Below are 14,969 nucleotides of genomic sequence, written 5' to 3'. Positions count from 1 at the left end.
GCTCTGAGACCAGGTTGGTATAAGATGTCGTATCGGGTGAATGCTGGCAATTATTGCTGATAAACAAAGGAGTCCGCTCATACTGAACTTGGATCATAAGGTTTATTCATATCACAAGCTTCAGCATAAGTGACAGATGTCATGACATCCGGAGAGCGACGGCCCGGATTGCAATGGTCGCTCTGACTTCTTCTTCGTTTAGCCCCTACTTATAAACAATGCAAAAAGATGGGTGCTCCCTCTTCTGGCCAATCACCAGTCTCCCCTGTCTACAACACACTTCCTGTCTGTTGTATGTGGCGTTACACTAAAACATTCCCTCTTGATACTAAAATTAACGTCCTCTCCGGTTCCACTTAAAACATTTAACAAAGGCATAATCCTAATACACGACATTTCCCCCCTTCGAGACGAACTAAAAGTCTCGAAAACAAACAGAATAGGATTATGACAAGTAACAATTTATCTTATTGAGTATCTTTAACATTAAACCAAAAACCATTCTCCTCTAGAGTGTATATACCTTTCTATGAAATATGAATAACTGTTTATGAAGTGTGAATACATTACTATGAAATATGAACAAATCTTTATGGAGTGTAAGAGCGAAAAACTGTCCGGCAACCTTCGTTCCAAATCCATCCATCAATCAAGACAGTAAAATTCTCTCACGGTCCCTCTGCCCCAGGCAACCACCTCGGTACTCCAGATAAACTCATAAACAATGTAAATGCATTTGAAACTATGATGCAATTAAATACACATGTAAGCCCCTGCAAACAAAATCCTATCCAAAAAATATCCACTCTAAGGCTGGTCAACCCATTGGACCCTATAGTGGACCTCTCCCTGCCTAGACTCCCTGTCCCTAAGCATCAACGAAATAAACAAAAACATCTAAGATCCCCACATGTATCCAATAACATCAAACATCATTCTACAAAAATTAATACCTATGAATATGACACAATTATGTATTATACATGAAATATGTCTATATTTCATTGCAGACACTGGAATGTAGTCCACTACACTTCATCTCCCCGTAGTCTCGACTTCCAATGGATTGTTGATGATGAAATCGGAATCTCCCCACACCTTCTTTGTTTCATCTCCTCCAGTCATTGTCCTTTCACATTGTCCCTTCATATTGTCCTTGTTTGAGTATTTCAATCTCCACATGTTCCCCCAAATGCTTCTGGAAGAAAAGAAAAGACCAAACAGTATCTTTTGCAAAACAAACACTTTCGAATTAAACATCAATATCAACTAAGAATATAAAAATGATATATAAATGATGTATGAATCACATTAAATGATAGAATAATGAACTAGGATAATTATTCATTCATACACTTCCCCCCTTTGATTCATAAAATCATACTAAAATCACCCTAATATTGAAAAAAAAAATAATTTGAAAAATGATCAAAACATCAAAAATGATATTTATCCATTCAGTTCCACTTGTCCATCTTCATCCAGATCAGGAACAGTCAACAGCGGCATCTGAGTGTTGTCTCCAGGCATCACTCTCCAACCTATCTCAATATCATAGCTTTCTCAAAGGTCAGTAACAAATTACAAACATCACACACAGTGCTATCAAAGCTGCAACTAAAATCTGAACCATCACTGCCCCTACTGGCCGTACCTGATCTTGCAACCAAGTCTTCGCTGACTTCCGCTCCTTCAGATCTACCAAATGCATCCCTTATATTCTTCAATGCATATATAACCCTAGTGATAATATCTGAACTATCTGGACTCAAAGTATAACTAACATTATCAATATGATCTTCCCAAATGTTACACCATACCATGGAAAAAGTCCCCCCTTCTCCCTTAGATTTATACTTCAATGATAGGCTTGAAGACTATGACATGTAGCCATGTCTCTTTTCATCCAATTTCAAACCTAGCTTCAGATTTATCTGTGTCCGGTGCTACCCCTCTTTTAATGGTAAAACCTCATATGGAAGCTTCAACGTTGACATGTAACAACATCCTGTCTATCCATAGGGTAAGAATATATATGCTTTATCACCACAAACCCACCAAATATCTCTAAAATTCCCAATAGTTACATTGACAGGCAAAAGCTAATCTTTTAACCATCAAAGTCCTGCTGTTCCTACTACCTGGAACATAAAAAGTTACATTTATATTTCTCATTACTACCCTTAAGGTCATGCTTACCCAAAGTTATCATATAACATCACAATCTGATATTCCCATAAACATACCCCTTACATCATATGTTTTATTAGAACAAAAACAACTTTTAGCCCTCACTGCTTTCACCTCAAATGCTTCAGGGTTTGCTGTTACCTGATTTTATTTCCCATCTAACAAATGCACACAAGTTAATTCACTTAACCCAATACCACCTAACCCTAGGCTTAAACAAATGTTTTGACAACGACATTATTTTATATGTTACTGATTGTTGTTGCTGATACAACAGTCATGACAAAGCCTAAGATTGACCAATACTTGATAGAGGTCGAGCGACCGTCTCTAACATGTTTGTCTGGAATTCTCAACAGACATGGACCCTCAAGATTCCTCACTGATCTTACAGAATGAGCTGCTGGAACCTGCCCATCTATCTCTAATTTTGACAACAGAAGAATCAAACCACTCCATTTAGTTTCTCTCTTCCCTAACGAGCGGTACTGATCAGATACCTCTCCTTGTCTGTCATTAAAATCAAAGACCTCATCCTGTACCTCCATGATAGTATCCTGTACTATTTCAGATGAATCTATATTCTCTCTACCACTATCTGCTCTCCTATTTTATTCGTACTATCATTGACAGCACTCTCCAATTCGTACCATAAACCCCTGAGTCCTTCTTGCTACCCCCTTTAATTTCAGAAAAGTTGTTGTCGGTGTCATACTTCCTACATTTGCTATTGCCATCGTATCATTAATCCCTTCCAAAGTTACCATTAAAGTAGTTGATTTAGTTGATGTATTAACACTCTTAACTACTTCTAGTGCGAAAGCTACCGATATCCTATGTGTATTATTTACTGTTGGAGTGACTACTGTAATCTACTCCTCCTGAACTCCTTCGGTGACTGTGGAAGCTTCAACAGATTTCAAATCTTCCATTATAGGCGTCACTTTACGAATTACATAGCCTTTTAACCAATAATTCTTAACCGGAACAAATTTTAATGCTTGCACTAGATAAGTACACATATATTCTCCCTGATCTTTCTCTGTAACATTACGCAAAATGAATGAACAATCACTCATAACCCTCTTCCACTTCATATTGTTGTACAAACTATACCTCCTTTGACTAGGGACACCGCTTCTACATCTGGTCCTGATAACAATACTTCTTCTCCATAATTATCTCTCCATGTGGGAGGAACGTCCCCATCCTAACCCTAATAAGTATTTTTCCTCTAAAATTGGTGCTGGAGCCATTGGTTCCCTTATAATCAAATGCGATATATTTATGGCTTTAATAACTATCAATGTTGAAAGAGTTAAATTGCTTCTCACTGTTGTTTTAATAGACTGAAGTGTTAATGTCCTTAGTTACTTCATCCATTTTCCCCAAAGCTTTGAAGTCTTTGCTTGTACTTCCATCTATCACCACTAGTGTCACTTTTTCCAACTCTCAGTCCTACCTCTAATCCCTGACTTTCAAACTTTTGATTATAAAAAATACACCTACAATTACCTTGATCTTTCTGCTGGAACTGTAAATATAGATACTCAATCACCCTCAATCTTCTCTTATTATTCAGCAACACATACTTTCTCAATGCATCTGCTCCTAACAGATCTAAACTCCTACCATATCTTCCCACTAAACTCTAAAATGTCCTTCACCACTGTTCTCTCTCTTACTACTAACTTTGAAACTTAGCTTACTGTCTTAGAGTTCCTTCAACCTAGTTCTCCTAACTTTTAATCTAATCTTTTCTCCTAACCTTTAAAAACCTTTTCCACTGATTTATTCACAAAATCCCTTTACCACCAAATTTTAGAATATGTGATCGGGAAAGTCCCCACCTGCTTCTGACTTCTTTACACACAGACTTGGCAAACGACTAAACACCTTTTAGCCTAGCCTGAAATTTCTTGGTGTAAGAATGTAACCCAGAATAACAGTCACCCCTTTTAACTTTATTTTTCAGACAGATTGCCTAATAGGCAGTCTAATAGATTATCATCCTTCCTATGATATTATCTTTTTAAGCAAATATGATTCCCAAAAACCCTATTCTTTCAATGCTCTAATATTAGTATGTCTATTTTAATTTCTCTTTGAGTTCTATAGCAGAGCTCAATTGGTTCCTTAAGAGTAATTAACTGTTTTACTACCTCAAATCCCTATCCTAATTAGTTAATTTTACATAGTGAGATGTTTAACCTCTTTAGGCTCAACACAGATAAAAGCTTTTACACTATTCACTATCACTTCTCATAGTCCTCTGGTTTTACTTCAATTGTTAGATATTTTCTCTTCTTCTCTAATCGGTGCTATCAGCTGACACCCCCCTTTCGGATCTTCTAGGCACCTCTAGAATCTTTAGGGTTCACCTGGAGAACAGGTGATATTGACTGGCCCCTGTATCTTCCTTAAAAATGTTCTCTGTTGTTTCCTCCTGACGCATTGCACTCACAGGTAAAGTGACCAACCTGTCCACAATTATAACAGTCTTCTGAAAGTTGCTGGAAGTGTAGCTGAAATCTTCCTCCTCCTTCTAAGTCTTCTCGTCCTCTTCCTCTCCAATTCTGTGTCTGTCCAGAAACTGGCTGTGGATATGGATCACCTGGTACCCCCCTTGGTGGCTGGTACAATTGCATTTGATATTGTTCAGTTGAAGCTGTAACAGTGATTGTTGATTTGGTTCACTCTGATTCTTCATAACCAAAGCTTCTCTTCTCCACCAGTTGTATGATTGAGTTTCTTGAGAGTTTCTTCGTCCTGTTCTTTCTTGCTGACATATCAGTATTCTTCAACAGCTTATATTCTAAGTTCTGTCCTCGAAATATCATCTTCCATCATCTTCTTACTTTTCTTCTGTGCCAGTCCTTGTAGGATAAACTCCTTTTGAATACACAGCACCTTTAGTCTCCTCTTTATCGCTGTCTTCATCTGAACTCGAATCTCTTGTATCCTTCTTCCTTCAACTTCCATCAGAGATCAAATCTCTAGTATCCTTCTTTCCTCTCTTGCCAACTTCCTTCTGATCACAGAGTCATATCCACCCATGATCTCTTCTCAATCACTCTGATCTTCATCTTCATCATCTTCTTCAAGTTCCATCTTCCTTAACCTCACTCTTCTCTTTCAGACATCTCATTTTCTTCCTTCTGGAGTTTTGGATTCATCTTTCTGGTCGTTTCTGCTTGTCCTCTATCTATTATTCATCTTCATCTCTGATGCAACAATCACCCTCCTGGATGATCCCTGGAAGCTGAGGATAAACATCCCTAAGCTCTACTTCCTTCTCGTAAGGTGGGTGTCTTTTTGCTGAATCCGTATGTGAGACAGGTGTACTAACTTCTGCCATTAGTTTTCCTATCGCCTTTCCTTCCTTTAGCATTTTCTCTATACCTTTATCTTATCGCTGGAATCTTTTATCAGTTTTTGTTTGAGAATGAAGAGCAACTTTTGTTTCATTTGCCGGATAACCTAGCAATACTCTAGTTAAAGGGTTACTATTTTGTACTATATCAATCGGTGTAATGACTTTTATAGCCTTGCTGTCCTTTCTCCCCATTGTGACAACCCTTTTATATTCCTTTATCGTGAATTATTTTATTTTAGACTATATAGCCTATGGCTTCCCCCCTTTAATTATTAATATAAACCTAAACAACCCAAAAAAAAAATATATATATATATTTTATTTTTTATTTTTTATTAAATCAATAAAAATATGAATATGAAAAAATTCAATTAAAATTTTTATTCAAAAAGCATTTCTAATTAAAATAAAAAATCAATTAAAAACTCAATTAAAAATTATGAATAATTAAAACCAATTTTTTATTTCTACATCCTATGTCACCAATTTATCAATTAGTGGTGGCTATCTTACCACAACCCATCAAATGCAAATAGTCAACTTCAGACTACAATACCCATAAACAAAGCCTGTAACCCTACCATTACTACAATTCCCATAACCCCCTTGCTCTATACGCACCTAATTATCTTAAATTTACAGAATAATGTCAGTCCTTGATTCCCAACACAATTCCAATCAAACCCCAGTGATGCACATAGCCTCCAAAATGCAATTTTTAATGTATTTGCCAAGCCTATGTGAAATTGTCATAACATCAAATATCCTGTAGGGGAAGATTTTGTAACCAGACCAGTCTCAAACCCTTGACTCGATCCTCTGCCGCGTCACGTGACGTGTACGTCAGCACCCCTTCTCTTTCTCTCCCTCTCTGCTGTCGTATCGTCCTATTGCGCCTCTCATATGACAAAAGAACAGAGACACAGGAAAAGATTTTAGTAGTTAATGCAATACTGAGTTACTTCAACCATATTCAATATTCCTTCGTTCACATTCGCTATAAGACTGAACTCAGAACTAAATAGATCGCTCAAAAACATTTTTATTTTATTTTAATCCGTCATTTAATTTAATTCATTATACTCCGTCAACATATATTTAATGTATAAATTCACTACATCTCAACAAATAGTTTCATGTTCAAACACCAGCCGCTTTAAAACTATAAGATTCGTGTTAAAATCTCTCCTCTTTGTTCCCTCGTCTGTGTTTCTGTCTCCCCCTGCAGTGTAACAGATGTGTTGTTTAGTAAAATCCCACGCATGCGCGATACATTCAAAAATACTTTTTCACCGTGGAAGGGAGATTCTTAGATCTCTCCCCAACCCCAAATAGACGGTTAACAGTCCTGCTGTACCTCCGTTTCCCCCTCATAGTCAAACAACATTTAACAGCGCTCACAAAACATAGAACCGAAATTCCACAGACAAACATAATTTAAGAGGCTTTCTCACATCGCAGTGGACCTCTACGGTCACATGTTAGCATGCAGCATATTAGCATTTAGCATTAGCATTTAGCCTTAGCCTGTATGCACCATGTAGCATAAAAACAATGTACCCGACATTGCGTCTTTAATTACTTTTTCCTTTGTCCTAACTTTAGGCTGCCGTGAGTTCTGGATATTTTATGAGTGGTCCCCCCCAAGCAGATATCCCGTCGGACAGAAGATGGGCAAGCAACCCCCACTAAATCTACAACCAAACTCCAGTCCAAGACTGACCTGACAACACATAGCGCGTTACCAGGATTTATGGCCCACCATAGGGGTCGCCTCGTTTGTTCCGAGGGCTTATCAAATCCTGCAATGTCCTAACTTGTATACATATCTTGGCCCCGATTGTTCTTGACTTACTATTCAAGCAACACATCTCTATAAACAATTTATAGGCTCTCTCCCGTTTTGTGCTGTTTTAATTTTTTTATAATGATTAGCCAGACCCCCAGTTATCAGCAATAACGCCACACGAGGCACGGTCGTAATGGTACATTCCTCCAGTGTACAATCACATAGCATCCAAACTAACAACCTGTGAGGAAAACTCACCCTTTTCTGGCACTTCAGACCGAGTTAGCTTGGCGGCTACGCATGAAGCAAAGGAGATTTGCAGACCAGCCCCACGTTGGGCGCCATTTGTCGTATCGGGTGAATGCTGGCAATTATTGCTGATAAACAAAGGAGTCCGCTCATACTGAACTTGGATCATAAGGTTTATTCATATCACAAGCTTCAGCATAAGTGACAGATGTCATGACATCCGGAGAGCGACGGCCCGGATTGCAATGGTCGCTCTGACTTCTTCTTCGTTTAGACCCTACTTATAAACAATGCAAAAAGATGGGTGCTCCCTCTTCTGGCCAATCACCAGTCTCCCCTGTCTACAACACACTTCCTGTCTGTTGTATGTGGCGTTACACTAAAACATTCCCTCTTGATACTAAAATTAACGTCCTCTCCGGTTCCACTTAAAACATTTAACAAAGGCATAATCCTAATACACGACAAAGACATGCCAACATTTCAGACACACCTATCTTCTCAGCTTTAATTTGCACTCCAGTCTCCTTTTCACCTCATTTATCACCTGATTTACTTGACAAAAGATAAATCTCAATAGGTGGTCCAGGTATCCTCATGACTTGGCACAAGTGGGGGGTGGGCCTTTCCTCTTTTGTTCTCTATTGCTCCTCTATTGTTCCCTCAAGCAAGGGGGAGGCCGATGACAGAGGGCACCATTAGACCAACTGCTTGAATGCCCCCCCCCCCCACATCGATCTACACACCATACACGTTTTTTCAAAATGTTTACAAATGTTTTATAAACATAAAAACTGAAATATCACATTTACATAAGTATTCAGACTCTTTACTCAGTACTTTGTTGAAGCACCTTTGGCAGCAATCACAGTCTCAAGTGTTCTTGTGTATGACGCTGCAAGCTTGACACACCTGTATTTGGGGAGTTTCTTCCATTCTTCTCTGCAGATCCTCTCAATCTCTTTCAGATTGGTGCGGGAGCGTCGCTGCACAGCTATTTTCAGGTCTCTCCAGAGATGTTCGATCGGGTTCAAGTCTGGGCTCTGGCTGGGCCACTCAAGGACATTCAGAGGCTTGTCCCGAAGCCACTCCTGCGTTGTCTTGGCTGTGTGCTTAGGGTCGTTGTCTTGTTGGAATGTAAACCTTCGCCCCCATTCTGAGGTCCTGAGCGCTCTGGAGCAGGTTTTCATCAAGGATCTCTCTGTACTTTGCTCTGTTCATCTTTGCCTCGATCCTGACTAGTCTCCCAGTCCATGCTGATGAAAAACATCCCCACAGCATTTTGCTGACATCCCCATGTGTCACCGTAGGGATGGTGCCAGGTTTACTCTAGACATGACGCTTGGCATTCAGGCCAAAGAGTTCAATCATGGTTTCATCAGACCAGAGAATCTTGTTTCTCATGGTCTCAGAGTCCTTTAGGTGCCTTTTGGAAAACTCCAAGCAGGCTGTCATGTGCCTTTTACTGAGGAGTGGCTTCCGTCTGGCCACTCTACCATAAAGGCCTGATTGGTGGAGTGCTGCAGGAAGGTTCTCCCATCTCCACAGAGGAACTCTGGAGCTCTGTCAGAGTGACCACCGGGTTCTTGGTCACCTCCCTGACCAAGGCCTGTGGTGAATTATTATTAATGAACTGTAGAGTTTAATGGACTATAGGGTAGAACTGGGTTAATCAAGAGCATAAAGTTAGAATTGTTTGTTACTGGGCCAGGAATTGTATTGGGTCATTTAATTTCACTGTGTGGGGGAGTAGAGAGGAAATCTGCCCTAGGGTCAAATTGCTTGCTCTTACTTAAATCCATGGCTGTCTTATCTGATGAGAGACTGAAACTAGCTTGTGGCCTTTTGTCTCTCTCTTCAAACACAGTGAAGGGAGCGGCACCAGGGTTGAATAGAGTTTGGGCTAGACCTTTGTCTCCTTTGTATCTTCTTGATTGATTACAGCATGAGGGGGTGAGGTTTGTGTATGATGCAAGAATTTAGGGCCTTGTCATGTTTAAACTAAACATGAGTGTGTGTGCAAGACAGTGGAGCGAGTGATTGGTTGGAGTAATAGTTCAGCCGTCCTCAGGGACAAAGGAAGTGGGTGTGGAGTGATAAAGAGCGGGAAACTGAAGAGGGAGGGATTTAGAGCTAGAAGAGTGGGGGATGATGGTATAAAATGGGACGTGAGGAAAACAGAACGGGGTGCCACTCTGCAGACTGGTATCGGCTTTGTTGAAAACTTTAATAAAGTCATTTCTTGATGCAACAAAAACTCTGTAAGACCATATTTGTAATAAAGTATAGTGGTTATTTTCCACAACAGGCCCTTCTCCCCTGATTGTTCAGTTTAGCTGGGCGGCCAGCTCTAGAAAGAGTCTTGGTGGTTCCAAACTTCTTCCATTGAAGAATGATGGAGGCCACTGTCTTCTACGGGACCTTCAACGCTAATTTCTTCGACCTCATGGCTTGGTTTTTGCTCTGACATGCACTGTCAACTGTGGGACCTTATATAGACAGGTGTGTGCCTTTCCAGATCATGTCCAATTAATTGAATTTACCACAGGTGGACTCCAATCAAGCTGTAGATACATCTCAAGGATGATAAATGGAAACAGGATGCACCTGAGCTCAATTTCGAGTCTCATAGCAATGGGTCTGAATACTTATGTAAATAAGGTTATTTTTATTTTTATTTTTTTTATACATTTGCAAAAATCTCTAAAAACCTGTTTTTGGTTTTTCATTATGGGGTATTGTGTAGATTGATGAGGAAAAAATTGAATTTAATCCATTTTAGAATAAGGCTGTAACAAAACAAAATGTGGAAAAGGTAAAGGGGTCTGAATACTTTCCGAATGCACTGTATATCTGATATAGCTAGCTAGTTTTTGTTCTAGTGCAATGTCCATTAAATGTTACAGCCACAACATCATGATCATGCATCTGCAGACCAGCGAGGAGGAGAAATGCCTGCTTTGGGTGAGCTAGCTAGAACAACATCAACTAGCTAGCTATAATGTCAGATATACATTTTCTAGGAAAAGCATGGACAGAGCTAGCAGGCAAATTAAGTTTTGATTCACAGAAGAAGATTCACCAGTCGCAAAATCGTATTGGATTTGTTCACATATCAAGTTACATGTTTACAAGTGTTGTTGTATATTTTCACACATCACATTACCTGCGTGCAAGTGTTGTTTCATTTATTCTCAAAACAATTACATATTTGCAAATATCTTTTGCAACTCATATTTTACATGTGCAAATCATATTTTACATGCTTGTACACTTATTATATTATTTTACCTACATAATCATGTGTGAATTTACACGTGCCATGTAATGTAAGTGGTAACAATGAGTTGAACTCTTAATTATTGTTTTGTGGCACATTCATTCATTTTCTTTTGCGTGTTTCATAGGCCTTTAGCCAGCCACGGAGTCGGGGGGCAAAATGTACTGTTGTTTTAATGAGGACCAACAGCTTGTCTTGACTAGTTTATGAAAGGTGTTGACCTGACTGAATAAAGTCAATCTCCTATATCTTTTTGCTATTCATAAATTAATCATACAACGTAGTTATATGTCCATGGTATCGCATCAGGACAAGTAAACTAAAGATCTTGTTTGTATTTTCCTAGGATTCGAAGCCCATGTCGAAACTTGCCAGTGAACGCTAAAGTGACTCGTCAGTGCAGCCTCGTGATGGGTTGTTCGCAATCGAACAGCTCTTTTTGAACAAATCGCATCGGTGAGAGAGCAGTTCATTTGGCTCCCTAATTTGCATACTGGTAGGCTAATACTACTTTTTGGCGATTATCTACATTCGATGAAGATGTTGAATCCTCACTGCAAAAACAATACGTAGTGAAGAGGGCCTCATTCTGGACCAAAATATGATAAAAGCAAACAGATTGAAAGTTATAAAAGCTAATGTCATAATACTTATAAGATATTATTAAAGACGCAATTTCCTGCAATTCTATGTTGTTTCTCAACAGGGAATACATGTTTTCTTGACAGAACACTAATATACCGCCTTCCCTCAAAGTCCCACACACAGTGACTGATTGACCGGTCTGAAACCCTACCAGCTCTGACTCACAAATATCCTGCCCCCTACCCTGACAATCCCACCCACAGGGATTGATTGAGAGAGTTCACCCAAATTACAAAATGACACATTGGTTTCCTTACCCTAAGTGTCCACAGCAGCAGAGCCAATAAAATACATCATTTGAAGAACAAACATCATTGTGGCAATTAATATATTTCAGAAAAACTGTAAATATTTATTGAATCTTGAGAAGACCGGTTTAATGTTAAAGGTTCTCTTACTTAGAAAATAGTCCTGATCATCTAGGCCTAGGTGATATCCAAAACAACTAACACACTAAATTTATACATTTCCAGTCATTTTAATTGCAAAGTCATGTCTTTCTACTCAATACCCCAACTAACTATTAAATCATTTTGCTGTGTATTTCGGATTTGAATCAAGGCATTAAAATGTACCAGAGGCCACCAAAATGCCCCCCCACCGGACTCACCCAGGCCGGAACTCCCTGACTGGCTACTTTTTCTATTTGGCTGGCTACTCCATGTACTGTACTGTGCTCTACTGTACTGTGCTGTCCAAACTTGTTAACATACACATCTATGATTGGTTCAGATTGGTCCAGTCCGGAACAAATCTGAACCAATCATAGGTATCTATGTTTGGACCAAATAGAGTCTCTGTCAATCATTGACGTCTGTTTGGGCCAAATCGAGGCCGTTCTAGACCAGACGTTGGTGGACGTTGAAATCAAGTTTGGACCGGACCAAATCTGAACCAATTATAGACGTCTGTTTGGTCTGTGGACGTTGAAATCAATGCCAGGGCCAACAGACCAACGTTCATGGACATTGGTGTCGGACGGTGCTCACTGGGAAGACACATTTCCCCAAAAGGACACAATAAAGAAATGATTATTATTATTCATGACCTGAGTGCAAACCCATTCTGTTCTGATCCACAGCTGCATGCTGGAGAGCCAGAAGAAAACTGGTGGCTCTGTTTGTCACCCCCAGGACTGATGGCACCCTCCGGTTCTCCCTCAACGCCTTCCAGTTTACCTCTGATCCAGACACACCGGTGAGCATGGGAGACTTATACTCTATCATGTAATCTCAATCACGCTCTTGACTTTTCTGTTGAATGTATGCAATAAACAGTGTTCTTTATTGTAAAGAATAAAGCAAATTGCAGCCTTTGACCAATAAAATGATAGACATGAATTGGTCCATTTCTTGAATCAAAGGTAATCTTTTCATCTCCTCTAGGTCTTCCTTCACTGTAAGCTGTATGTGACATCAGAGGACCCCGGCCCCATGCACAAGTCATGCACCTACCGAGAGAACAGGTATGCTGACACAAGTTAAATGTTGTACTCTGGGAAATGTACAGTCTGCCCTTTACATCCCTACATACTGTACCTTTCATTCACTAATACTTGCCTTTTCTTATTAGCACTGACTTTGGTGCTAGCTGCTTTATTGAGGAACGTTTTACTCACTATGACTATGAGATGTGGTTGTCATACCTAGAAACCTTAAGATGAATGCACCAACTCTACGTCGCTCTGGATAAGAGTGTCTGCTAAATTACGAAAATGTAAATCTCTGATGGGAGAGGATTCCATCTGTGACTGCTGTGACTCCAAATGTGTGAAGACCAAACCCAGAAGAGCCATGATGGATGGTAAGTGACTGTCAACCTAACCCATCATCACACTACTTCTGTTTGGTTTCGGTATACAGCACTGACCATGGGACTAAGTGATTCGTAGGGAGTAGGGATGATAAGACTTCCAGTGGTGATGACACTTCTAACCCTGTTTATTTCCATGTCCTGTAGGGTTTGCCAGCAGTGGGCTTCTGCTGCTCTCAGATCAGCTATCCACACCAAAGGGTGGTTTCCCACAAGTCAGTCCCTCACCAGTCAATGATGATGATGAAGATGTTGTCTGGTTTGAGACCAAAATGGATGGGAAGATGGATGAGTTTGACAACCCAGAGGATCTACTGGAACCTTTGATGTGGATAAGTATTGTGATAAGGAAGAGCAGCGCTACACTCGTTCCACGGAAAATAAGCAACATTTAGAGGAGGATGAAGCTGTGCCCTTGGAGGGTGAGGAGTCAGAGGTGGTTCAGATGGTATTTAGAAAGGGGAAGATATTTGAGGTTACACATGCGTCAGTTGTGAGGGATTCAGAGTTGATAAGGGGAGAAGGTCAGGGTTTAGAGCTGAGGAGGGGGCAGAGTTTAAAGAGAGGAGTCCATGGGAGAGGGAGGGATCAGTGTTGATAGAGGAGGAGGGCTCTAGTGCAAGGGAATGGGTACATCCACAGGAAGAGTCCTCATTCCTGGGATCAGGGATGGGGAAGAAGTCTTTATCACAGGAAGATGTGCTTTCACAGTCCATGAAGGAATGGGGATTGTGGGTGGGTGAGGAGCAGCCACTGGATGAGGGGAACGAAAGAAGAGAGGAGTCTGTGGGGAGAGCTGAGGAGGACAATAAGTTCCCACTCTTCTCTATGATGAACTGGTAGAGACCGGGATTGTCGGTGGAAAAGACTTGCCCAGGGTTTGGCGTTTCAAGTGGCGGTAGGGTCAGTGAGAGACCATACAGTGGTTCATTCTACACCATAGACTTCTATACCACTGTACACCTGACTCATTTGAAATAAAAACAAAATTGAAATAAAGTCAATACAACTCCTCTTTAATTTTTAAGACAAAAATGGATTCGGTTAGGACATTGCCCTGATAAATAATACTTTTTGAACTAAAATCTATGAAGGAAGCAAACTATTCTCAGCTACACTTACAACAGTAATTTCCTTGTCCTTGGAATGTTGATAAGGTAACTGCCTCTGTACAATCATCAATAGACACCATTGTTTTCCCAGTCAGACATTCAGTAAAACATTGGCCTCAATATTTGCTTGTACACCCAATGACAAGCTTAATGAGTTTTAAAGTGCAACATTGTTTCGACCACAACATTTATGATGGGATAACAAACCACGTGTTGCTAAGTGGTCTCCACAATATCCCCACTAAGTACTTCATAAGTGCCATAATAAAATGACTATGTATGGACTATACAGGTACAGTAGGCTATGCAGAACTGTTGTCACATTCCATTAACATGACATGAAGAGACCTTTGGTCTGAAAGGAGTCATACAATCACTGTACTGTTCTCGATATATTGTACATCTATTGTACATTCACTATAAGAATTCAGTTTTAACAACCTTTACTCAGACGCAGCTAATCAATGATGCAATTAATCCATACATTTATTTTTATTTTTATTATTATTCTGCTTT

Source organism: Coregonus clupeaformis, chromosome 29, assembly GCF_020615455.1.
Source record: "Coregonus clupeaformis isolate EN_2021a chromosome 29, ASM2061545v1, whole genome shotgun sequence".
Taxonomy (NCBI): domain Eukaryota; kingdom Metazoa; phylum Chordata; class Actinopteri; order Salmoniformes; family Salmonidae; genus Coregonus; species Coregonus clupeaformis.
The sequence above is the reverse complement of the archived record's forward strand: the minus strand, read 5'-3'. Positions refer to the sequence as shown.